This window comes from Temnothorax nylanderi, unplaced genomic scaffold (genome assembly GCF_030848795.1).
Source record: "Temnothorax nylanderi isolate EJ_2023f unplaced genomic scaffold, tnyl_v1.0 TNYL_tig0113_pilon, whole genome shotgun sequence".
NCBI lineage: Eukaryota > Metazoa > Arthropoda > Insecta > Hymenoptera > Formicidae > Temnothorax > Temnothorax nylanderi.
The window spans coordinates 173,394-200,820 of NW_027249175.1; the positions used below are offsets into that span (position 1 = coordinate 173,394).

Sequence of the window (27,427 nt, forward strand, 5' to 3'; positions counted from 1 at the left end):
CACAATATACTATTAAGTCCTGCTTAAATTGCAAAGCATTTGGAATTTGATGCTTTGCTCTAATTCCCGAAAATAAGTTCTCGACACAATCCTGTGTAAAGCGACTTGTTAAAGCATATTGATAATTTCTTTTAGCTATCAAATATTCTGTTAACTCGATAATAGATTGTGTGGTAATCATCACACCACATTGAACAGGTTTAAAACGACGTTCTCGGCCTACTTCCATATTTCTAAATAATTCTATAACTGAATATAAAAACTGTAAGCTATCATCATATTTTTTTTCTTTAAATTTATCTCCGGATATTTTTCCTAATGCTAATCGTGGTGATCGTGATGTAATTAATGTAAACCATTTAGAAACTACTTCTATAAATGCTGCTGTTGTGTCGTATTCTTTTGTGTTTGTTTCTTCGGCCAGGAAATTCAGAGCTCTACTGACATCTGTACTTAATACATGTTTTGCTTTGTTGACCTTCATCTTATTAAATTTTCCAGGAGTAATATCATTATTCTCAAGTTGTGGTGTTAATTTTAGATCTAAATTTTCCTGTATTTCTATCAACTCTACTAAATGTTGGCATTTGACGGTTAAAGATGATAGATTATGGGCTTGAACAAACGTTGCTGGCAGTTCAATTACTTTGTTACTTTGAAGACAGTTTCTGAGATTTTTTAAAAGATGTGGTCCATCAGCAAAAAAGAATAATTTTCTGTTACTATCAAGAGGATGAGGTATTGAATTTATTATTGTCGAATATCTAGCTGCAGAAATATTTCCAAACGCCTTCCACATTGCTTGATTAACGGATTCCATATCGGAAGTAATGCTGTGTACCAAGAAACCAATAGATTCTGCTTTGAAAATGATTGTTTCTAGGATAGGTTTTAAATGAGAACCAGCAAAACCATTAGAAGTATAATAATAAGCAATAACTTGTTTCCATCTTGAAAAAATACCAGCAAGCATAATAACCAAGGCGTACGTAGCTTTTTGTATTTTACCTATTTAAATTTAACAGAGAAAATAAGCAAAATATATCAATGGCCGGTATTCGTAGTCGGATCTTAAGACCGTCTTAAGTACAATCTTAAGATGTCATGAACCAATCACAGAGTCGTATTAGCATCTTAAGGCGACTTAAAATAAGAACCGACTACGAATACTGGCCAAAATATCATATCATATAATTTCATTTCATTCTATTTGCAATTTAATTGCAAATATATAGAAATAAAATTTGCATTTATTATGTTCATACAATGGAGAAACAAAAATCATTCTACATTCATAGTACATGCACTCACAAGCATCAACATGCACTCAGGAGCGTCCCGTTTGACCACGTTGTGATTGACCACAGCCCTCGGTGCCTGGAATTTTTCCACTGGACCAAATCAGATATTTTTATTTTAAATCAGCCAATTGACGACGTGATCAATTGAGTCCCATTCCATACATTCACATGCATCTACACGCACTCACATGCATCTATATTATCTATAACATGCACTTTCGTGCAGTTTGGTCAAAGTGGCCTTTAAGCATATAGAACTGTCTTACCAGAACTGTCAGGAATAGTAGCATAACCAATATGTGTCTGAGTAGATGGATCAAACTGTTCACCACAAACTAAACTCATTTCATCAATAGCTATTACGGCATCTTTCTCACGATCATCTTTGAATAATAATACTTGCTTTTGCAAAATATCAAACATGTTATGTAATATTCCTTCTTGAAAATTGACACTCTCCTTTTTTCTTCGCAGAGTACGTTCTGATGGTAAAGGAATTTGTTGTGTTAATAATTCATTATAGCCATTACTTCCACATAAAAACTTCAAATGAAGAGCTTTCATAATTGTGCTATCTGACCATTTGACACCGTGTGAATTTTTACCAGTCAGAACTTTAATTTGATCCTCGTTGAACATGTTTAACTTCAATTTTAATAACGATTTCAATTTTAAATTTTCTTCTGCAATTTTTTCTTTTTCATAACGTAATCTTTCTTTTTCATAATGTAATCTTTTTATACGTTTTTTCAATACTTGTCTGGATTTATCTATTCTACAGATCATTACGTTTGCCTTTTGGAGTTTGCGGTTGGCTTCTTCTACTTCTAATCTGACTTGAGTGTTTATTGTATTTTCAGTGTTTATTGTTTCTTCTTCAACCTCTAAATTAGCTTGAGTATTTATCGTATTATTGTCAATGTTTATTGTTTCCTCCATTTCATAATCTGTCATAAATGTTTCTGCTCTATTATTTGTTATATCAATCTACAATTATATGAAAAGTTAATTATTTTATAATCTATATATGTATGATCTATAATTAAAAAACTATCTATTCTACAGAGGATTACGTTTGCCTTTTGAAGTTCGCGGTTGGCTTCTTCTACTTCTAATCTGGCTTGAGTGTTTATTGTATTTTCAGTGTATATTGTTTCTTCTTCAACCTCTAAATTAGCTTGAGTATTTATCGTATTATTGTCAATGTTTATTGTTTCCTCCATTTCATAATCTGTCATAAATGTTTCTGCTCTATTATTTGTTATGTCAATCTACAATTATATGAAAAGTTAATTATTTTATAATCTATATGTATGATCTATAATTAAAAAAATATATTATTGGAAAAATTACACAATTAAAAGAATTACACAAAATTACACAATTAACAGAAAAACATATCAGACAGACAAAATTGACTGATATTTACTCTTGCTGAAGTGTCATTTTTCTGTAGTTGATACAAAATTGTTGGCACTGCATTAGGTTTTAATTTCCGCTTTCCATCCACACGAGGCTTCTCCCACATGTCATCAGAAAAATGCATCTATAAAATGTTAATGCAATAAGTACTGAATTTTCAGTTATTAAGATAATATTTAATATTGTATATCTTACTTCACATATGAACCATTTTTTTGAGGGATCCCAATCTTTTCTATTAATTTTTTCAATCCATAATAATCTTCTTGTGGGATTAGTCGGAAGTCGTCGCATAGAAAATCCCTTTTGAGAATAATTTTTACATTCCGGAACACAACAACTTGGCATTTTTATTTCTGCGTATTGTTTACCTGTTATTATTTTAATTATTTGTAATCTTATTGTTAGGGGAGATCGGGGCAAATCGTGACATTTTTTGGTTTTGAATTTTTTCTGAGATAAGTATTTGAGATAAAAATACGTTTTAGCCGGTTTTTTCATCGTGCAACCTTCTAGTTTTCAAAAAATATTTATTTGTGTTTTTTCATCACATTACTTTTAAAGTAGAACACGAAATGCCTCACTCTGTCTCGTGTCACGAATTGCCCCAATACCGGGGTAAATCGTGACAAGGCACGGGGCAATTCGTGACAATTCTTCTTTCAACGGGTTTCAATATCCGAATTCGTCCTATTTTCATGATTTATGTCAAAACGTACACTTACTCACTCAAAAAAGGTTTTTATTAATCAAATTGTACATTAAATGGAATAGGAAGGGCAAAAAATCGTTAGGCTTCGCTTTCGTCGTCTTCCGAACTGCGAGTAACGACCTTTCTCGGGCGTCCACGTCCTCTGCAAGCTGGCTGTTTCTTGGGGGGCTTGATCCTTATATTCTTTCTTTTATTTTGTACTCTTTCGTCATTTTCGTCAACAAGTGCATCGAGTTCATTAGCGTCAGTCAAAATTGCACTTCTCTTTTGTTTTTGTCCTCTTGTCGTGACTTTCTTTTTGCCCGCTTTTGGAAACGATCGAAGGGATTGTTTGAGGCCCTTGACACATCATTTTCAGTTGAGGTACCTGGCTGTGGTTGGTCATCTCCATTCCATGCTCGATCAGTGACTTGACCGGGTAAAAAATCGATTTCACCAAAAACGTCAGGATTGAAAGGAAAGATTCCTGCTGCTTTGAATCCGGCCCTGATGTTTGTACTTGTTGTGGCTAAAGGCAAAGAATCGGTGACGATCGAAGGGATGTCATATATCGTCATCGTTTCCCCAGGATTGTTCACGCAATGTGTCACGAATTACCCCAGGCGGTCATGTCACGAAATGCCCCAGCGTCCTTTTTTATCTTTCGTGGTCCGAAAAACCCAGACAAGAAATAAATGCTTGCAACCTGCGTTACACATGTGTGTGTAAATGCCAGGTGAACAAGTAAAAATTACCGTTTCAAATCTGGAAGCAATTGCTTCGTATTGAATACAAAATATCCGTGGATTCAAAAATTTACTTTTACACGAGGTAAACACTTTTTCCGCCACTGACAACGAAACATAGTAGATACGCACACCGAATTTTGTTCTAATATAGAGGACCATTAGACCCATCTATGGTCTGTAATACAGGTTTCTACCAGCAAATGCATAGGAGTTATCCGCGCGGGAAATTTTTCGTATTGTCACGAATTGCCCCGGTTTCCCCTACTTTCAATTATCTTCTAAGACAAGAGACGATTCAATAGTTGTACTTACTGCAATAATGTATCTTTTAATAAAAAAAATATAATAAAGTTGTAGAAATTTTTCACAATGCGACAGTTCCTTCTTCTTGTTTAGATTCAGTTAAGGCTGGCGACTACAGTCCCTGAGTGTCATTGACTCTAGATTATAGAGTCCCTATATAAGATGCAACAGACGCCATTTTGTTACAAAATAGCCTCAGTGGCCAGACTTTTATATAGGGACTCTACACTGAACATACCCTGCGGCCACATACGCATGCTCAGTGGCCGCACGCGCATGCAAAACTGCGCCAACTTTAAATATACACAGCTGAGAGGAAGCGCAATATTGAGTATAGATATCGATATTTAAATCATGAGATAATTCTTTCAATATTAATTGATAACTATAGCAAACAAGTATATTGTTTTTTATTCTTTGTAGCAATTGGGACAAATGCGACGCAGCCGTGTGTACAGTTACAGCCTTTTCGGTAGAGAAATGTTAGATCTTAATATGAATCCAATAAATAAATAAAATTGAATGTATTATTTTGAAGTTGTGATTTTCATTAAAGCAGATATTTTGTATTTAACTATTTAAAGGGCGTCACTAACCTATGTAGGTTAGTGACGCGCTTTAAAAGTATTTAAGTGTTTAAAGCGCGTCAACTAACCTATGTAGGTTAGTAACGCGCTTTAAACAGTTAAATACTTTTAAAGCGCGTCACTAACCTACATAGGTTAGTTGACGCGCTTTAAACACTTAAATACTTTTAAAGCGCGTCACTAACCTGTGTAGGTTAGTGACGCGCTTTAAATAGTTAAATACAAAATATCTGCTTTAATGAAAATCACAACTTCAAAATAATACATTCAATTTTAATTATTTAATATAGTCAGGGGAGCAAAGCCCTCCCGTTCACGTGCGCTCACGCATGTAAGCCCCCCTGCACCCCTCCATGCATGTGCTTTATAATTTCGCTTGCCCCCCCCCTGCACCCCCCTCATGCACCACCAAGACAATGCACGCCACGCAATAATGTTAGGTATAATAAAGTTTAGATATGTAACATATTGTCAGGAAAAGTTAATAGATTTATTAATTCAGTATGATGTTCTAACAGCTACAATTAAATGTAGTGAATGTGGTAGTGACATTGATATTGATAAAGAAACATTAATGTACCGATGCACAGTGGGGCCAAATCCCAAAAAGCTGGTCAAAAGTCGAAAACGTTTTTCAATTTGGATAAAACTCAGTACCCGGAAGTTTTTGGGCTCGCTGATTACGAATCCGAAGTCAAAATTTGAAAAATCAAAATGGATGGTTTTATATATAGACGATTTGTATAGAAAAAACGTTTTATTTAGGCTAAGATTTAAATTCTGTCCTTTTCAATGATCATTAATTAAAACTCGATTTCTAAATAACAATAGAAAAATGAAAGATTAAGAATGCTGTCAAAATTCTAATATCTAAATATAAAATTATTATAAAAAAAATTTTTAATGTTATTTATTACATCAACATTAAATTTCTTATTAAATATGTAATTGTTCATGAAGGAAGAAAGTGAAATAAAAAGTGAGAACTGCAAAATAAATATATATTTAATAAAACAAGATTAGTCGGTCTGACTGGCAGTAATTTATTAGTATAACGACATTTCAACCCTTACTTTGGGTCCTTATCAAATTAATTTAACAATGCTGAAACAACATAAATTACCGATAATCAACACATGCTACAAGAATGCAAATTAATAGATCGTGATACAAAGTACAATAAATATTAAATTTACATAGATCATTGTACGTCAAAATTTTAAAAATATTTGAGTCATACTTAAAAATTGTGTAAACGGGCGGTGAATAAATATATATTTATTAAAATACAGTCAATCAACAACTTTATGCATCGTCATCAGAAGAATAATTTGATTCACAGTCAGTTGATTCAATTGTAAGATTGCTGGAGCTTTCCTCACTCTCTGTAATCCTTGGCGCAATTAATAATAAGGCTTGAGCATCAGCGTCGGCAGATTCTAAAATTTGAAAGTATAATATTTATAGATAAATTGACAATTACACATTCAATCTTAGTTACTATTATGTATTCCAAAAAATATATATTTTTAAATTATTTATGAAAGTAAATTGCGTATCTTAAAACTCAATACAATAAAGACCACAAGAAAATAAAAAAAAACATTAATTTACATTTCTATTCGCACGAATAAACCGGGCTAACTAAGAACCAGCGCGGTAAATGATGCGCGAAAGTTTTATTTATATTTATATTTTACATATTTTCCAACCTTTGACTGCGTGCTGACAAATCTAGTCGGCACGCAGTTAAAGGTCGGAAAATATGTAAAATATAAATATAAATAAAACTTTCGCGCATTATTTACCGCGCTGGTTCTTAGTTAGCCCGGTTTTTTCGTGCGGATTTTTCATTAAAACCTATACTTCGAATTTTAAATTTTTATTTTTAAAATATTCTCCACAGTGACAATGAAAAATTATTAATCCTCATTTTTTATGGATTTTAATTCTACGCTCTAAATTAGAAATATTTTAGCTGGCACCTAATTTTTCGCTAAACTCCTTTCTAAAGGCCCAAAATTTTGGGCCTTTTGGAAGGGGCTTAGCAAAAATTGACTTGATACAAAATATTTCTATCTTGAGCCGTAGAATCAAAATGCGCAATAAAAAATGGGGATTAATATAATTAAAAATTGACTTGGGCCTGACTGAGCCCATATAGGGCCCCGGGCCCACAATGTGAGTACACTCCTAAATAGATATTTTAAAACCCTACAACTTTCATCAGAAACATTTTTTCAATATTTTGCGTTTTTAATGTTTAAAATTCAATTCAATTGAAAAGAAAATTGTTTTTCATTACAAAAACTTGCACCAATAGCAGGGTAGCAGCTAGTAGCAGCAGTTTTTTGTTGTTTTCATTAAATAATACTTGAATCTACAACATGCAATAGGTCTGGTCGCAGAACTCTACAGAACTCATAAACTTTTCTCTACGTTTCTTAAATTTTCCGTTGCAATTTTACGTTCATTTTCGTAAAACTCATTTGTTTATTAATATCACATAAATTATTACCATAAATTTTGTAATACGTGATAATATTCTACTTACTTCCAGCTGTCGAATCCATTTTGTAGATTTAAAATTGCTTTATTTTTATAGCTTTGGCGTCCTCCTGAATATAACGTTTAAAACTCGGCTCCGAACACGACACGTCTTGTTCGAGCGAGCGTCACTTTTGAACTGACGTGTACGAGCAGATATAAGGGATAGGACGTTTTCTGGTCTAGAATCCGACCTTCGGACTATTACTCAAACAAACCCACCACTTTAAATCCTCGGAATCGAAACTTTATTTTTCGACTTTTGGCCAGCTTTTTGGGATTTGGCCCCACTGTGCGATGTAGAAAACGATACTATGTAAAAAGTGAGCACAAGAAACGTATCTCTAAACAGTGCTGGTACTTGGTTCGTCGGATGTTTCTGGCTCAAGTTCTGGCTGGTCCTCAAAAGTGGATATCGGAGGATATAATTCTGCGATGACATCAAAGAAGTTTTCTATACGCTCCAAGCGGCTATAGGCGCGTTTGAAGAGATATTCGCTCAAATATCCAAGGACGTGATCCTCCCTGGTTCCATACCTTGGGATATTCTCTCGAACTTCTCTCCAAACACGCTCTATATGCTGCGTATGCGCGCCTGTAGATTTAAAAAATGTATTAGAACAATATACAAATAAACAATAATAATATAGTTAACTATGGCAAAAAGTTCTCACCAGTTTCAGGATCGACGAAGTTGTAGGAGTGGTTTACTGTCAGATGTTGGAAGCCTTCATTGTTCAAACAATTATAGGACTTCCAACAATCTGACACGATGGTAGTGCCTGGCAATATCCACTCCTTAATACACGCCAGAAATGTCTGTTCAATTCGATCCTGTACTGGCACGATGAAATCTTCTTTGTGCCTCGCTCATATCCTCCGAAAATCCAGTTAGGGGAGAGTGGGGTAATTGAGAACGGCGGGTAATTGGGAACAGCTAGATAAGTAATACATCCCCCCGCACTACACCGTCCCGAACCTATTCAACGGCTGCATGCAGCGCCACTCATTGCGTACGCGACAGTGAGAGTGAAAGGACGCACGCGTGCTGTCACGGTAAGTCGAACAATTTTTTTTGTATTTTTGATATAATTTTTGTCGTCTGTTATAATAGATGTAAGTATCAAATTTTTGAGTTCAAAGACACCATATTTTGTTACTATCATGCACGCACTATTTGTTTTCAAATCCCACGTAAATTGAAGTTAACCAAAAGTGCTGTTGAGAGTGGCGACCATTTTGATGTATATTGACTACTTCGGGCAATTGGGAACGGCGTCAGGTGGGTAATTGGGAACGTTCCCAATTACCCCTTGCGTTCTTAATTACCCATAGTGCTGCTGGTTGATTGTGTAAAAATGTTTAAACTTTACAAATTGTTTCAGATGCCTCGAAATGACGCACGAAAGACTAAACCAAAATACCAAATTGAAAATCTTCGCCATGCAATCGAAGATGTTAAAAGTAAAAAGCTCACATTGGGCCAAGCTGCTACCAAATACTCACAAGGGAACGGTCGGGGGTGTCCGAGACCGATTTGGATGCGCTTTGGATATGTTGTTGAGCATCAAAAAATATTAGACTCGTATTTTTTTTTGCGGCTTATCTCGACGTTTAGGGGTTGAAACAACCCCTCGAATATAACGGATTTTATAGTTTTTAGCGAATATCTTCGAAAATATAAGGCGTATGAAAAAAAGTTTGGTACAAAAGGTTTATAGCTTTTTGTGCTCTTTACAATGGCGTAATCAGATTTTTCAAATTTGTCACATTTTTTAATTTAACCCCACCCCCACCTATTATTTTTGCCAAATATAACAATTTTTCCAACGCAAATTTAAGAGCGTCAAATGCCAAATACATCCATGTGTATTTTTATTATGATACCATTATTAGATTTTTGGCAAGACGAGATGATATGTGGTATAGGCGTCGCGCTGTAGGTAGGTGTTGCGTTATTTCTGTTCAAGTTGCGCCGTACGCTTAAAAATTTCCATTTCAACTCCGGGATGACCGAAAGCGCTGATGCGAAGGCCAGCGCAAGGCTATTTCGAGAGTCCTGGACTAGCAACGGAATGTAGACTCCGATATTATAAATACCACCGCCGAATTGTAAGATCGAGCGGGCAGTCGCAAATTTGAACGTGCGTCACATTAACCGCTACAATAATACACTATCCCAATTATAACTCCGGGACAACCGAAAGCGCTGATGCGAAGGTCAGCACTAGGCGCTGACAGCGAGGAGTTTACGCTATTTCGATAGCGTTAGCACGAAAATAAATAAGCAGGAAGTCCGGAAGGTTATATGGAGTAGGGGAAAGCCTTCGCGCGTTCTGAAGGAAGGCACGGACGGACGGCAGATAGATTTGAGTCGCTGAGCGAGAAGTACATACCATAATTTGGAGAGAGAGAGAGAGAGAGAGGTGAATAGTTGAAAGCAGTGAAAGTTGCAGAAAGTAGCATTATTACATTGTATGGATTAAACTTCATTCTGAAAGATATTAAAATTAAATATTTGTCTCGAACTTTAATTATATAAATAAATACGCACTTTATAATTAATGGAGTGGTCTTTGTTAGGTTTGATACCGTCTCTTTCCAATTTGCGACTGCCCGCCCGATACAATTCGGCGGTATTTATAATGTCGGAGTCGACATTCCGTTGCTAGTCCAGGACTCTCGAAATAGCCTTGCGCTGGCCTTCGCATCAGCGCTTTCGGTCATCCCGGAGTTGAAATGGAAATTTTTAAGCGTACGGCGCAACTTGAACAGAAATAACGCAACACCTACCTACAGCGCGACGCCTATACCACATATCATCTCGTCTTGCCAAAAATCTAATAATGGTATCATAATAAAAATACACATGGATGTATTTGGCATTTGACGCTCTTAAATTTGCGTTGGAAAAATTGTTATATTTGGCAAAAATAATAGGTGGGGGTGGGGTTAAATTAAAAAATGTGACAAATTTGAAAAATCTGATTACGCCATTGTAAAGAGCACAAAAAGCCATAAACCTTTTGTACCAAACTTTTTTTCATACGCCTTATATTTTCGAAGATATTCGCTAAAAACTATAAAATCCGTTATTTTCGAGGGGTTGTTTCAACCCCTAAACGTCGAGATACGCCGCAAAAAAAAACACGTGTCTAATGTTTTTTGATGCTCAACAACATATTCAAAGCGCATCCAAATCGGGTAGGTTCTAAATCGGGTTTTTTCGACCAATAAACGTCGAGATAAGCCGCAAAAAAAAAATACGAGTCTAATATTTTTTGATGCTCAACAACATATCCAAAGCGCATCCAAATCGGTCTCGGACACCCCCGACCGTTCCCTTGTCAGTACCAAAAACATTATTTAAGCAACTAAAACAAAACGAATTGAAGACACCAAAAAAAGGTCGGCACACGGTATTTAATAAAGAACAAGAGGACCAACTAGAAAAATACATACTTGATTGCTGCAAGTCTTTTTTTGGCATAACACCAAATTTATTACGTAGACTTGCTTTTCGATTTGCTGAAGCTAACAAACTGCAACACAATTTTAACAAAGAAACCCAGCTGGCAGGCAAAGACTGGTACTATGGCTTTATGTCTCGACATCCTTCCATCAGCTTACGGATTCCAGAAGCTACTTCACTTAATAGAATAACAGCTTTTAATGCCACCGAAGTAAATCTGTTTTTTGATCAACTAAAAACGATCCAAGAAAAACACAATATACCTGGTCATCGTATTTTTAATATTGATGAAACCGGCATTAGCACAGTTCAAAAAAATTACAAGATTTTGGCTCCAAAAGGTGTACTAACAGATAGCAAAAGCGACAAGCGGAGAACGCGGTGTAACAACAACAGTAGTTTGTGCTGTCAACGCTAGTGGCATATATGTACCTCCCATGTTTATCTTTAAAAGAAAGAGAATGAACGGACTGTTAATTAAAGGCTGTAACAGCGACATGATTGCCACGGTTTCTGATTCCGGTTGGATAAATGAGTCCATATTTCTTGACTACTTGCAACACTTCATTTTTTTTGTGAAACCTACCAAAGAGGAACCAGTATTATTAATACTCGATAATCACGAAAGTCATATCAGCCTGGGAGCATACGAGCTTTTCCGAAAACACAACCTGCAAGTTCTTTCTTTGCCACCCCATGTATCTCACAAAATGCAGCCACTGGATCTTACAATTTTCAGTTCACTGAAGATGGCATACAATAAGGAATGTGAACTCTACATGGTTAACAACCCTGGCAAACGAATAAGCCAATATGAGGTTGGAGAACTTTTTACAAAGGCGTACAACAAAACAGCTAACATAAGCAAGGCTGTCTGTGGATTTAGGGCTGCTGGAATCCTATTGATCCTGATAAATTTAAAGACAGCTTTGAAAATACGGTATCTGATCAATCCCACACCAGTCAGACTCAAGAATGTGATGTTCATGAAACTGCAGCTGAGCAAAGTTTAAATACCAACACAGGATGCCACTTCTGTTCCTGAAAATGAAAATGATTTGAGCGTTACCATTAATACTCCTCCTCCATCCACTCCTGTGCCTCTTGCCGAAATCATCAATGTGCCTGTTATTCCTAAAACAGGAACCACTTCTAAGCGACAAAATAAGAAGCACTCTCAGATTTTATCCAGCACACCAATAAAAATTCAATTAGAGAAAAAACAGAAAAGACGAAGTGAGAGAAACGCTAAAAAATCAGAAAAAAACACCAAAAGATCACCAGAAATCATACCAAAGAAGCCACGAGTCAAGGGTAAAGGAGTCAAAAATTTGAAGAAAGCTTTACAAAAAAAAAGAAAACGAAGAAGGGTTTTACTGCATAATGTGCTACGAAAAGTATCAATCTCCACCGAAAGAAGATTGGATCCAGTGCGCCGTTTGCCAACTCTGGGCACATAAACATTGTACTTCCGGTGAGACTAGTAGAGGTTATGTGTGTGATATATGTCGTGATTAACCGTCGTTCCTAATTACCCCATACCGTTCCCATTTCCCCCGCGGGATGATCTCAATTACCCCATAGGGTATCGGGTAAATAGGAACGGCAATGTTTTTTGTTTTTGTTTATATTTTTATTAAAACGTAAATTTTTAAGAATTTTTTTATGACTACTAAGTACATAGATAACCAAAGTTTATGTAGCAATAAAAGTTGTTTTAGTTTATAACTTTTCTCTATTATTTTTGAGCGTTAGAAGTTTAGTGTTCCCAATTACCCCACTCTCCCCTACCTCTTATGAGCCGACCACGATTGTATTTTCTTTTTCCAATTTTTGCTTCATCGATTTCTACTGTGCGTCTTGGGCCACCAAGTTTCTCACTATGTTTTTCAGCCCAGAACACACAGACCTGTAGGAAGAAATAATATTATTAATATTTTGTTTCATACATTTTACATGTGTGTGTGTGTGTGTGTGTGTGTGTGTGTGTGTGTGTGTGTGTGTGTGTGTGTGTGTGTGTTTGTGTGTGTGTGTGTGTGTGTATTTATGAAAATATATTAAAATATAATTACCTCTCGGCAAAAATTGAACCAGTCAACAATCGTGGTCGGCAACGAAACGCCAGTTTCATCTTGTGTGTCATCTTGACGTGGATGTCTCAACATTAAAAAACAGGCAACAATTTTGCATATTGTTGCCACGTCAAGATGACTTTTTCCGAACCAAGTACCAGCTTTGCCACTTTTCTTAAAACTGCACTGCTTCGAGACACGTTTCTTGTGCTCATTTTTTACGTAGTACCGTTTTCTACATCGGTACATTAATGTTTCTTTATCAATATTAACGTCACTACCACATTCACTACATTTAATTGTAGCTGTTAGAACACCATGCTGGATTAAAAAATCTATTAATTTATCCTGACAATATGTCAGATGCCCGAACTCTATCAAGCCTAACATTGCGTGGCGACGTGGCGTACAATTTCGTGGCGTCTAACAATAACGACATTGTCGCGCTTCATTTGTTTTATAAAATACATATTTAAAATTGGCGCAGTTTTGCATGCGCGTGCGGCCACTGAGCATGCACATGCGGCCACTGAGCATGCGCATGTGGCCACAGGGCATGTTTAATGTTGCTACATGTCGTCGGTATGACAGGAATCATAACCTGATTCCTGTCAACTTTAACGTTTAATATCTCGCGTCGCGGGGCAGAGCGACACTTTTTTCTGCCAGATTCTTTCGTTTCGTGCAAAAACGCGTCGATTGAGCATAATTTCATCGATATTTGAGGTGAGTCCCCTAAACTGTATAATTACCAATATAATGTTGCATTCGCGCTGAGTTCGCAGCTTTACCCGGTATTTTCCGCCGCGGAGCGTCTTTAGCAACGGGCGTTGCTATGTGTTGTTGATACAGCCCGGCTGTCAGATTTCCTTCGCACTGAAACTCGAGCGGACATTTCGGTTCTCGTTCTGCGATTGTAACTTACGCAATAAACCATCCTTACGTTTCTTAAACCTGTGTTCCCTTATTCCGCGGATCGCGAGTGAACACGCGACCGAGTGCGGGAGTGCTTAGAGAGCGTGCGAAAGCCGCCGGAGTGCAACAATAATATCAAGAGATACGGTAGTGTCTCGCGCCAAGTATACATATAACATTATGTATTACTTCTTCTCCGCGTGTGCGGCGACATTTCGTATGTGCGGCGATCGTTGATGTCGTTGTTGATAATGTTGATTGACAGTTGGTGAGTTATATATTTCTTATATTCGTATAAATCCATGTGAAGAATTCCATGTTTCGTGAATTGAGTTGAGTGATCAAGAAGTTGAGTGATTAATACTACGTTTACGCGAGCGTTACTTCTGTAGTAACTTACAATAATTCCTTCGCGTAAACGGGATTTTCCTTCGCGTAAACGGAATTTTGTAGTAACTTACGATAATTTACTCCGCGTAAACGGGTAAATTATCATAAGTTACGCTCGCGTAAACGTAGTATAAGAGTCACGGTAGTGTTTCGCGCCAAGCGAGACCGCACCGTGACTCTTTTACGCGACTAAGTACATGTGACAGGAATTATAGTAGTTTACGTTTACGTGAGTATTACTTCTGTAGTAACTTATACGATATCATCGTAGTTACTATAAAATCTCCCGTTTACGCGGAGGAATTATCGTATCGTAAGTTACTACAGAAGTAACGCTCGCGTAAACGTAGTATAGGTTAAGTTACCGGTTTCTTACAAAATTTTACATAAAACGCGAGATTCATTTATGTATCAAGAGACACGGTAGTGTCTCGCGCCAAGTACACGCGGAGCGAGACCGACCGTGACTCTTTTACGCGACGCGACGGGTTGCGAGTACTCGAGATGTTGAGATCTCGATAACGAGTGAACGGATCAAGTTCTAAGTAGGCTTGATCGATAGCTTGGGGTCGACTTGGGGGGGGGGGGGGTATCTCTTATAATATTTTCCGCTACGTGCCCTATGAGCGGAGATATTGCGACGCAAAGTCCAAATGTGAAAATTTTATATTAAGATACTTACTACGTCGACGCTCTCAATTGGTTCAATATATGACATATATATATCAGAGAATGTAACTTTCACTTTTTCGACACTGGCGGCTGGCGGTGCTAGTATCGCCAGTTTCGATATGTATCGATATGTATGTATGCATATGCATGATGTAAAAAGAAAGGTGTTTCATTCCCGAGATGCGCAGTGGTCTAAAATAATGACTGCCTTCTGACCAATCAAAAAGCCTCCCCAAATGTAAAAAGCAACATGGCTACTTCCATTATATAGAGGTTAGTTTGTTAGCCGCCGCATGAGCGGATTCTCGCTTAGATCCAACCGGCGATCCAACGACTCCGAGAACGTGACGAAGGCGTTGTCGCGCAGCATCAGATACCTCAAATTCGGCAAGCCGGCCAGAGAACCGTCCTCTATTGTCTCTAGATTGGCATTATCCGAGAAGGCCCCCTTTTCCACGGTGGTAAGCAGCTTGGCGCCAGAAACGTCGAGCCTCTTCAACGTCGATAGACCTTGGAAGGCTCCCGATCGCAGGATCGTGAAGAAGTTCTGGCCCAAGGTGAGCTCCTCTAGGAGCGGCAACACCGCCAGCTGCTTTGTCGGCACTTCGCGCAACTTGTTAGCACCCAGTTTCAAGGTGCGAAGGGCGTTCAGGCCGCGAAACGCGCCGTCGCTGATGTTGTCCAGTCCGGCGCCCATGATATCCAGCACCGCCAGTTGCTCGAGACCTTTGAACGCGTCGTCCGGCAACGAGGAGAAGGCGTTCCAGCCGATGTGAAGCTCGGCGAGGGCGTTCAACAGCGCTAGGGCTGGCGCCAGAATAGTTCGCAATTGGTTATCGTTGAGATACAGCACCCAGAGGGTGCCCAACTTCTGAAACGCGCCTGGCTCCACCGTGCCTTCGGCCACAAGAGGAATCTACGGCTACTACGATAAGAGGTTCGTCCTGGCCATCTTTAAATGTGCCAACTTATTATTAGCAAGCTACATATTATATTTTGTTTACAGAAACTAGATTGTTAGCTGCTGCATGTGCCTTCAGCCTTCCTTTCTGTCTATGCTAAATGATAATGAGTTACGGGCTTTACTGGAGCTATAACATACAAACGTCCGAAAGATCGGGAAAGAAAGTCTAATCTTTTTAAAGTACGTACGGGCTTTGAAATTATGTATTGAACATAAAAATGCTATTGTGTTAAGATGTATAGATTGATATGTGTGCTTTGTAGGAACTTTTGCAAGAGGCAGAAGCGGACGAGACTGAGGAAGGCCGTAGAGTGATATCTAATTCACGCTGTCTTCCGGGCTCAAATCGCAGGAGGCATAAACGGAAGTCTGTGTCCGAGCGTTTGACACATGGCGGATCATTGCAGAATTAAGCGCAGTCTATAGCTTCGGAATTCAATAGTAGTTTTGCTTATCTGACGTCTAGTTCCTGTCATACTTACGGAAGTAGTAGGAGAAAGAATAAAAAATACACAGGACTCAGTGTCTCTGCTAGACAGAGAGAAGGTGGATCATTACTGTCAAATGTAAATGCATCGCATAACTTTGCTTCTTTGACTAATTTAGATCTAACATTCGGTAAGAAGGTATTTATCATTAGAATTAATAATAATATTCATAAATATAAATGTCTTTGTTTTATTAGTGCATGTAAGAAATTGTATAAAAAATTTCTTTGAAAGACATTTCATCGTCATAATATTGTAACTTTGATGAGAATGTAAGCAACATATTGGCAATTTTCTTATCTGTTTGTGAAGAAGAGCTTTTACGAGGAACGGTCAGCTTATGATTGGCCAGGTTTGTCCTGGCCATCTTTAAATGTGCCAACTTATTATCAGTAAGCTACATAGTATATTTTGTTTACAGAAACAATGCCATCGTGTTCCATAAAAAATTGCAAAAATCGAACATGCGACGGAGATGCAAGAGGAATAACCTTTTTTAGATTTCCGAAAGAAACTCCAATTCGTCAGCAATGGCTTAATGCTTGTCAACAAACTGAGACAAGTTTGAAAGTTGATTCAGGTAAGTTGCTGTAATAAATGTATTTCCTTATTATCCTAAATATATTATCATTTATGAACTCATGTTTGATAAGACTTCGATTTGTTTTTGGACATACTAAATTCCCTTAAAATATTTTAACTTTTTTTTTAAACACCCTGTGTAAACTATACATGTTGTAATAAGTAATTTATGATAAAATTTTAGCAAGAATATGCAGTGACCATTTTGATACAAATAGTTTCATAATGGAATTCACAAAACCGAGGTCAAAAAATACACCTGCCAAAGAAGTACGACGATTAAAAAAAGATTCTGTCCCATGTAAAATGTTAAAACTATGTGCAGGAAAAAAAAGAAAAAGAATGTCGCAAAATGAAAAAGATTACGAAAATAATAAAAAGATAAAAGGAAATAACGTATTGTAAGTATTTTCTACACATTTTTTAATATATTAATATTTATACATGTATGTATGTAAATAAAAAGTAATTTTTTTATATTTTTTCAGAATAAAAACTGGTATACCTACGTATGCAGAACTTGTGCAGTATGCAAAAGAGAAACAGGAACTAGACATGTATGTAGCTGTATATCTTTATAAGCTTTTCTCTATTTTACATATATATATGTATATATGTAAAATGTATATATATAATGTATATATGTAATGTATATATGTAATATGTAAAATATTACATATATACATATATACATATATATATATATATATATATATATATATATATATATATATATATATATATATACACACACACACACAAGCACTATAATTTATATAAAAATGTTTTGTATGTTACAGAAATAAAGAGATTAGCAACAATAGTTCAACGGAAATATTACCGATAGAGCTTCGAAACTCTGAGATAGACAAGCAACAATTATTTGAAGAAAATCAAAATTAAAATATTGAAAAAGACAATATAAATGTTGAAGAAGAAACACAAAATATGACACGGGAATATCTTGAAAATATCGAACAAAATGATACAATAGAACTAGATATGTACGTATACCTATACATCTTTATTATAAGTTTTTCCCTATTATACTTAATATGTATATACATTTTATATAAAAATGTTTTGTATTTTACAGAAATAAAGAGATTAACATAGACAACAATGCTAGTTCAATGGAAACATTAGTAATGCAGCTTCGAAACAGTGAGGAAGAAAAGCAACAATTATTTGAAGAAAAACAACAATTACTTAAAGAAAATCAAGATCTTGGACAAAAAAATGAACAATTAAATAAACAAGTATTACAGTTGCAAGCTGAAGTTAAAAAAATAATGAAGAATAAACAGAAAGAAGCCGAAGCAGTAGCTACCAATGCTTTGCGTAAAGTATTTACACCAGTTCAAATTTCAATATTAATGTCGACACGAAACCGCGTACATTGGTCGCCTGAAGACATCATGTCTGCCATTTCTTTACGCTCGTTAAGTCCAAAAGCATATAAGTATTTAAGAAATGTTAAAAAGGTACCATTGCCGTGTCTAACAACTTTGCACAATTGGGTAGCTAAGTTTACAGTTTTACCTGGGATTTTAAATGAAGTTATAAACATTATGTCAAGTAAAGGACACAATCTTTCAAAAGTAGAGAAAATAACTGTTTTAACATTCGACGATGTATATATTTCAAATAAGTTAGACATTGACAGAAAGCAACAAAAAGTTTATGGGCCTCATAAGACTTGTCTGTTTATCATGGCTCGAGGTTTATTCAAGAATTGGAGGCAACCAGTTTATTATAATTTTGATGTATCAATGTCCCGTGATATTTTATTTACTGTCATACAAGAGCTATATAAAATAGATTACACTGTTATTGCTGTTACGTGCGATATGGGTTCAAGCAATATGAAGTTGTGGAAAGATTGTAATATCGGAGTTGAAGATTATAGTTATTCCAAGGATAAAATCATCACAACAAACATCGAGAAACAATGTTTCATTACGCATCCCGCAAACAACTCCCTAAAAATATTTTTTTATGCAGACGTTCCGCACCTTTTGAAATTAGCAAGAAACAATTTGCTAGATTCTGGATTTAAAATTAAAGAAAACTTTGTGGACAAAACATGTTTAGAACAACTACTAACGTTGAATAATGGTGATTTGAAAATATGTCACAAATTAAGTACACTACATCTTGATGTGAGAGGCACGCAACGACAAAACGTGAAACTAGCAGCTCAAGTTTTCTCAAATAAAAATGCACTAGCCATTAAATGGTGTGGAGAAAATGGTTTTCTTGGCAATACACAATGGAAACATACATCCGAGATATTAAAACTGTTCAATGATTGGTTTGATGTCTTCAACAGCAAATTTAAATATGACAAATGTGGTGTATCAAATGCCTATGGCATTAACGTAGAAGAACAAAATAAGATTATTAGTAATATGAACGAATTTATGATGGAAATGCGAGTTGGGCAAAGAAAGAGTTTATTGCAATTCCAGAAAGGAATTTTATTATGTAACAGATCGCTGCAAGAAATGTTTGCACATTTACAAGATAAGTACTCATCTGAAATGTTTGACGTAAAATATGTGTTAACGAGAAGATTAAATCAGGACATTCTAGAAAACTTCTTTTCCTACATAAGATCCATGGGAAGTGGATATGATCATCCCACACCCGTGGAAGTAAAAAATCGTTTGAAATGGTATATCCTTGGAAAACACTCGGAACATGTATTTTCTGTGCGAAAAAATACTGAAGGAGATGGTACTTGTGAATCGTTAATTACTATAAGTGATGTACATAGTCCAGATTCTGTTTATATAGCGGACCGATTGTCTGATGAAGAAGAAGATATATTACTTAGTAATACCCCACAAGTCGGACAAAATGTCGATACGACAATTAGGGAGGAAATATATAATCATAACATACCAGAAGAAACTGGAGAAGGTATGAAAAAAATTGAAACTTTTTTGTAAATACTTATGTAACTTTTCATCGTATTATATTAAAAAAGATTCGCCGCCGGTCTCATTATGTTCATGTATATAGTTGTCCTTAACTTTATACATCTATGTATAAAGTTAATGATAAATAGCGAAATTACTGATAAAATTGAGATATATTATCAATGTACCAATTATTCATTTTTCTAGTGCAAAATTTAAGTAATTATGAGCCTAGTTGTGATGAAATACAATTACTTGAAGATTTTGAACAAATCACTAATCAAGAGATAGTACAAAATAATGCACTTTTATATATAACCGGTTATGTAGCTCATAGATTCCGAAATTGCTATACTAACTTAGGAATTTCAACCAAGTCTTTACCCAATCCACCTAATGATTGGCTTTGTACAATATCAAGAGGAAACTGCATGTATCCATCCGCAGACTTCTTAAAAGCAGCTGAAGTCATGGATACAGAATTTGTAAAATTCCATGGTGATTCTTTTAGCACTGAAAATAAGATCTTTGACAAATTAACTGATATTATATTAACAAAAACAAATAATAATTTTCCTAAGGAAGTTATTGCGTGTTTAGTTCGCACGAGAACGTATATAAGACTGAGAAAAGTAAACAAAGAGATAGTAGAAAATAACATACGTAAGAAAAAATAAAAAAAAATATATAAACTGTCTAATAAAGAAAATGTTGATAACAATAAAATAACGTTATAAAATATAAATGCATTTATTTATTTGTTACTATTAGAGGAAAGACCCCTATTATGAGACAGGATCCTAATATGAGATATTTTAAGCTAAAAGGCCTTATATAGGCCCCATCTTTTGATCCCACCATGTAAAAAACACGCCATCTCATATTAGGATCCTGTCTTATAGTAGGGGTCTTTCCTCTATATTATACTAACATCTATATACTTATTTTTATATACTTATTTTTTATGAATAGCACGGCTTCTAAAACTTAGAGCGGTCTACATAGTCCGATCTTATATTTAATATTATCATAGGTTTATATTAATAAGGCATTGCAACGGCCATTGTATCAATGACAGCATTTTAAAGATACTAAATGATAAAACTTATGAAGCAATATCACAATGTTAGCATGTTATTTTAATGTATGTAATATTGCGATTAGGCACGAGGAAAAAGCGAACCTCTGTTCACATTTGACGTTCACGATGATATTCGTGTTATGCACGATGCTTTTGTCGAAACCGAGGAATCACATGCCGGAAAAGTTTTACTTAGGTATTTATCATTAAAAGAATACTTTGTATAATTCTCTTTTATGTTATTTCTCATTAGATCATGGTACGAGAGGAACAAACACATTTTTCCAGCGAGTAGATGGGAACCTTTTGATCCAACGAAAAGTTACGACAAGTATACAGTGTCGGATAAAAATAGGAAAAAAGATAAAATCTGATAAACTTAGATTCAACGTATTGTCCAATTTCGTTTAAAGAATTCAGATTCAAAGGACTGTAATTTAGTAGAGCTACATAATCGAGTAAATGAATTAAATATTATCACATAACTAAATGAATTAAAATCACAGTCCTTAAAAATACAATGTAGCTATATATATATGGGGCGTTCCACGCCAAATCGGACACCACTGGGCTTTTGCATCTCCGATTTTTTTGAAAATGTTTTATGTTATAGTATTAGTTGAAAGAGGCCTCCATGATTTTTTTCAAATTTTTTTGTCAAAACGTTTTCAAAATATCGATTTTTGAAAAATTACGTTACTTTTTTTTTAAACGCCCATAACTTTACGAAAAATGGGCCAAATGGGACGTTTTTTTTTCAAAATGTTCGTATTTAAACATACTTTTGATAAAAAATATCAAAAAAATTTTTCAAACTGTATTTCTATAAGATTTTCAAATTTTTAACACAAATTGTTGATTTACAAAAAACACGTACTGATCGATTTTCTTCAAAATTTTTTGTAAAAAACTATCATCGATTCCACAAATTTTAAGCCTAAATTCATAATGGGATAATGACGGGATCTATTTTTTTTCGATCTTTTAATTTCTATTTTTTATTTATCCGTGCTGAAAAATATCTGAAAAGAATAAATAATTTACACAGGAACTACTATTAATAATTATCTGAGACATAGTGATTACTAAATAGTTTACAAATTGATTTCAGGAAAAATACAGTTGAATTAAAGCGTTTATTATGCTTGAGGCCGACGAGGAACGTACCCAAACCTTTAACCGCCCTCTATTCATTCACTTCCTCTTTAATTCCCTTCCTCCTTTTTGGACCAACTGTTTAACGTCTCTTTCCGAAAGACGGACATATATTGTAGTATATTCAAATAAAAATTATCGATCATTTGTTTATTAAATGATAAAAATATATGTTTTTTTTAAATAAATAACAATGACTGTTGCCGATAAGCCTGAAAAAAAAGATTTATATATATTTTTCAGCACGGATAAATAAAAAATAGAAATTAAAAGATCGAAAAAAAATAGATCCCGTCATTATCCCATTATGAATTTAGGCTTAAAATTTGTGGAATCGATGATAGTTTTTTACAAAAAATTTTGAAGAAAATCGATCAGTACGTGTTTTTTGTAAATCAACAATTTGTGTTAAAAATTTGAAAATCTTATAGAAATACAGTTTGAAAAATTTTTTTGATATTTTTTATCAAAAGTGTGTTTAAATACGAACATTTTGAAAAAAAAAACGTCCTATTTGGCCCATTTTTCGTAAAGTTATGGGCGTTTAAAAAAAAAAGTAACGTAATTTTTCAAAAATCGATATTTTGAAAACGTTTTGACAAAAAAATTTGAAAAAAATCATGGAGGCCTCTTTCAACTAATACTATAACATAAAACATTTTCAAAAAAATCGGAGATGCAAAAGCCCAATGGTGTCCGATTTGGCGTGGAACGCCCCATATATATGCGTATATATATTGTAATATATATATATATATATATATATATATATATATATATATATATTACAATCTGTTGTATAATGAATCAATTGTACGATGAAACAAAGTTATTTATCTGGTTATTAATATTTACAGTCCTTTGAATCTGAATCCTTTAAACGAAATTGGACAATTCGTTGAATCTAAGTTTGTCAGATTTTATCTTTCTTTCTATTTTTATCCGACACTGTATACTTGTCGTAACTTTTCGTTGGATCAAAAGGTTCCCATCTACTCTCTGGAAAAATGTGTTTGTTCCTCTGGTACCATGATCTAATGAGAAAAAATAAAAAAATAACATAAAAGAGAATTATACAAAGTATTCTTTTAATGATAAATACCTAAGTAAAACTTTTCCGGCATGTAATTCTTCGATTTCGACAGAAGCATCGTGCATAATACGAATATCATCGTGAACGTCAAATGTGAACAGAGGCCCGCTCTTTTCTCGTGCTTATAGATATCCATTAACAGATGGTACTTATGGTCGGCAGTCCAGACTCCGGAAAATCGCATTTTGCAAAGAATTATCTGAAGGAATACGGATACGTCAACAGAGACACTTTAGGCAGCTGGCAGAAGTGCATTGCCGCAGTCCAACAATACTTGAATCAAGGAAAAAGTATAGTTATAGACAATACCAATCCCGATCCAGCTTCGAGAAAGAGATACAGGTAGCCAAGAAGCGCAATGTCTCGGTCAGATGTTTCGTCATGACGACAAGTATAGAACACGCGAAACATAATAATAAGGTAATCGGAAATTAACATTAACCGTCATCGTGCGAAAGAATCGTATGAAGTGATGTTTCCGAAAATTCTAATCGATTTATTATTATATTACAGTTTCGCGAGTTGACCGATCCAAGCCACATTCCAATCAACGAGATTATTATCAACTCCTACGTGTAAGTAGATTTTAGATATATACATCTCTACTCAAAATTATTTATCTTTGGATATGTAATTATACTTTGATGTTACTCCTTTGCAGGTAAATGGTCGACAGAAGCTTACAATGTGGTACATATTTTTAACAATATTTCTATATGTAAGTATATTTGATGAACCAATAAATGGTAAACATAAATTCAAAATCTTGCTAATAGTTATATGAAATGACTGTTTTATGATAGTTCAAACATATATACATATATACATATTAGATTTTATAATATATTATTAAAAATTACAAAGTGCAGTTTTCTTTATTTTAATTATGTTTAATATAGAATATTCATAAATAAATCCGCGATTTATCTTTTATGTCCTTTTCCGATCGTTTCCAATAATCTCCATTCCGTTGTCATACTTACGTGATATACATACGTGTAGCATGTTGATTCAAGCAAATAAGACTTTACCTTTGTCGATATACTTGTCACTTAACTGTTTGGATCTGTTAATTGCATATTCGTAGATAAAATAGCAAGTCCTATCAAGCTTATCCATACATTTTCTAAGAGTAGCAAATTTGAACGATATCATAATGATAAAGATACAAGACATAACGAGAGACATTTTTGTAAAACTCACAAGTGCTTCAAATAAAGAATTTGAATTTTTTTTCTAATTGAATTGACACATGGATAATAAAAATATAGCATCGTATATTATAGATAGTAGATGATACGTTATGTCGAGGCGGAAATTCCAAAATCCGTGGAAGAACAATTAGCCGAGTTAATGGCGAAATCGATAAGAAACAGGAACGGTTAATAAAACCTGTTCTAACCACGCAACTATCAATTTTAGTACTTAACTAGCTTTTTCGCCCGCGCTTCGCGCGGACTCAAAAGCTCTTCCTTCTTTTCTCCGAATAGTAATATTTACCCCAAAAAAATTTATTTTTTGAGACCTTTTTTAGACAACTTTGTATGAGGGCCCTTTGTCCCCGGGCTCAGAGCTCTTCCCAAAACCCTCTACGGTCTAAGTTAGAGTATCATGAGATAGTATACCAAATTTGGTTGTTCCAATTTGAAAACTGTGAGAGTAGAATAATAATATCACAAATTAAATTGATCATCAAATTTTAAACGCAACTGATGCTAATAAACATTCTTTCCCAGCAGACATTTTCTCCTCGCTTCGACCCCTTCCCAAAACCCTTTATGGGCTAATTTATTAGACAGTAGACGATGTTTTTTTCCCGAATAATAATATTTACCCCCAAAAAAATTTTTTTGGAAAAAAGAGACCTTTTTTAGACAATTTTGTATGAAAGCCCTTTTATTTTTTTATTTTTATTTTTATTTTCTTATATTAATTTATTCTTCATCGACATCATCCTCGAAAAATTAGACAAATTTTGATACCGGTTTCCAGAAAATCGGTCCATTAATAAATAAGTAGTTCGCGGTCAGACAAACAGACATTAGAAAAATTTTGGAACCGGTTTCCCAAAACCGATTTCCCAAAATAACATTTTTTGTGAAAAATAAAACTTTTTTTTGAAAAAAGGCACCATACAAATTTTGTAACCGATTTCCAAAAAGATCGGTAACGAAAAATTATACACTTTATGGCACTCCCCGGGAAATTCTACCTCTATTTTATATACAATTCTTTAAAATTTGGTCAATTATTTCCCAAAAATTGGAAAAATTTTGGATACCGGTTCCCAAAAAGATCGGTTACGAAAAACTATACACTCTATAGCACTCCCCGGAAAATTCTACCCCTGTTTCATATATAATTCTTTAAAATTCGGTTGAAAACTGTAGATTTGCATAGCGGACAAACATACTGTTCGCGAAATCGCTGATATTTCCCGACGATGGAAGCGGGATGAGAAGGACGTGCGTGGAGGGTGTCAACGAATTATTTCTTTTGTTTAATGTAACTCAGACCACAGTCTGAGCCGTCTTTAATGCGTCCAAATATGTACAATCTGACCTGAGAAACAATGAGCGGTGTATAAATGGGAAGTCTTTGATGCGCGAGACAATTATATGAATTGCCTCGCTCGTGGTGATTCGCCCGGTGAGCCGTTGAGACACGTGGCGGTCGGCACTCGCGCACGTGTGAGCCTGAGTCGTCGTGTTGATGTACCAGAGCTGATGAGCGGTCTCTTTACACGTTAGCAAAGTATCTCGGCAGCTTCAATCACTGCGATGGGCACTTTAATTCGCAGTTCTACTAGAGAAACGCACAGAGCACACGTCGTACGTCTGATCACAGCGCGGACATGTTTTTGTCTCCTGAGGGAGAAGTTCGCGATGAGCGCGCCCGTGCTTGCGCAAGCTGCCGCGTCGATCCAGCCTGTCGATACCCGATTGATGCTGCCATCTGATGAGATGGCGCAACGTGATGACGGAATCTTGAACACATACAAACATACATTCATTTTTATATATATAGAGATAACTTTTTTCCTAATTGAGAGCGACAATTTTAACTTATAGATTCATGTTTTACACACCAAAATACACAAAATTAAAATTTTAGCCAATTCGGTGAGGAAGCCCCTCTCCTTCATAATTACCTTTTTTAAACCACATTTAACTGCTTATAAATATAAATAATATAAATAATATAAATAATTAATATAAATAATATAAATAATTAAATTATTTATATTCAACCAATTAATAATTTTTAAAATATAAGTAATTTTTCTGAGACTATTTATTTATTATTGAAAAAATTAATAATTATTTTCCACTAATTATTAATTTTCAAATAGATAGTAATTTATTTTTGATAAACCATTTATTAATTATTTTAATAATAAAGAATTTATTTTTACTAATTACCAGTTTACAAAAGAAATTAATTCATTTTCACCTAATTACTAACTTTCACAAACTAGAAATTTTTCTCTGACAAATTACCAATTTTTTAAGTAATCTACACTTTTCACAAAAATTAAAGGAACACTATATAAATTTATCTTTAAAAATAGACAAAATTCAAGCAGCTGTAACTTTGTTAAAAATGAACGAAATTTAAATTTAAAAAAGGATTTTAAAGCTCAAAATTTCTACTTTTGAAAGGTTACTATTATTTTTTAGTTTTTGTGAGTTTGGTAATTTTTACATATAGAAAACTACGAGCTAGACAAAATAGAAAATTTTCTTCTCACTTTGTGGGCCTGTCAAGTGCACAAAAAAAATCTGCGAAAATTTTCGACTTTCTAACGTAAAAGCTTGAAGTTTTCCTTGCAAAATCTTTTTTTAAAAATGTTTCTACGATTTTTTGTTACTGATTTATCACGGATTGAATAAGAAATGGATTTTGACTTTGATTGCTCATAATTCCCTTAGAAATCATCGTATCGCAATTCAAAAAATAGATTCTTAAAGCTGAAACTTTGTTCTATTGAACGGTATAATTGCCAAATTTTTTTAAAT

At 34.8% G+C, this 27,427-nt stretch overlaps 1 long non-coding RNA gene and 1 pseudogene across 1 annotated transcript; one reads left to right on the forward strand and one right to left on the reverse strand.

Annotated features, from left to right (window-relative positions):
- Nucleotides 1-7,816: 7,816 nt before the first annotated feature.
- Nucleotides 7,817-13,237, reverse strand: LOC139776153 (uncharacterized; annotated as a pseudogene).
- A 10,694-nt stretch (nt 13,238-23,931) lies between these two features.
- Nucleotides 23,932-24,323, forward strand: LOC139776158 (uncharacterized). The gene is made up of 2 exons (XR_011719019.1): nt 23,932-23,983; nt 24,070-24,323. It is a non-coding gene; the product is annotated as an uncharacterized lncRNA (long non-coding RNA).
- Nucleotides 24,324-27,427: the final 3,104 nt, after the last annotated feature.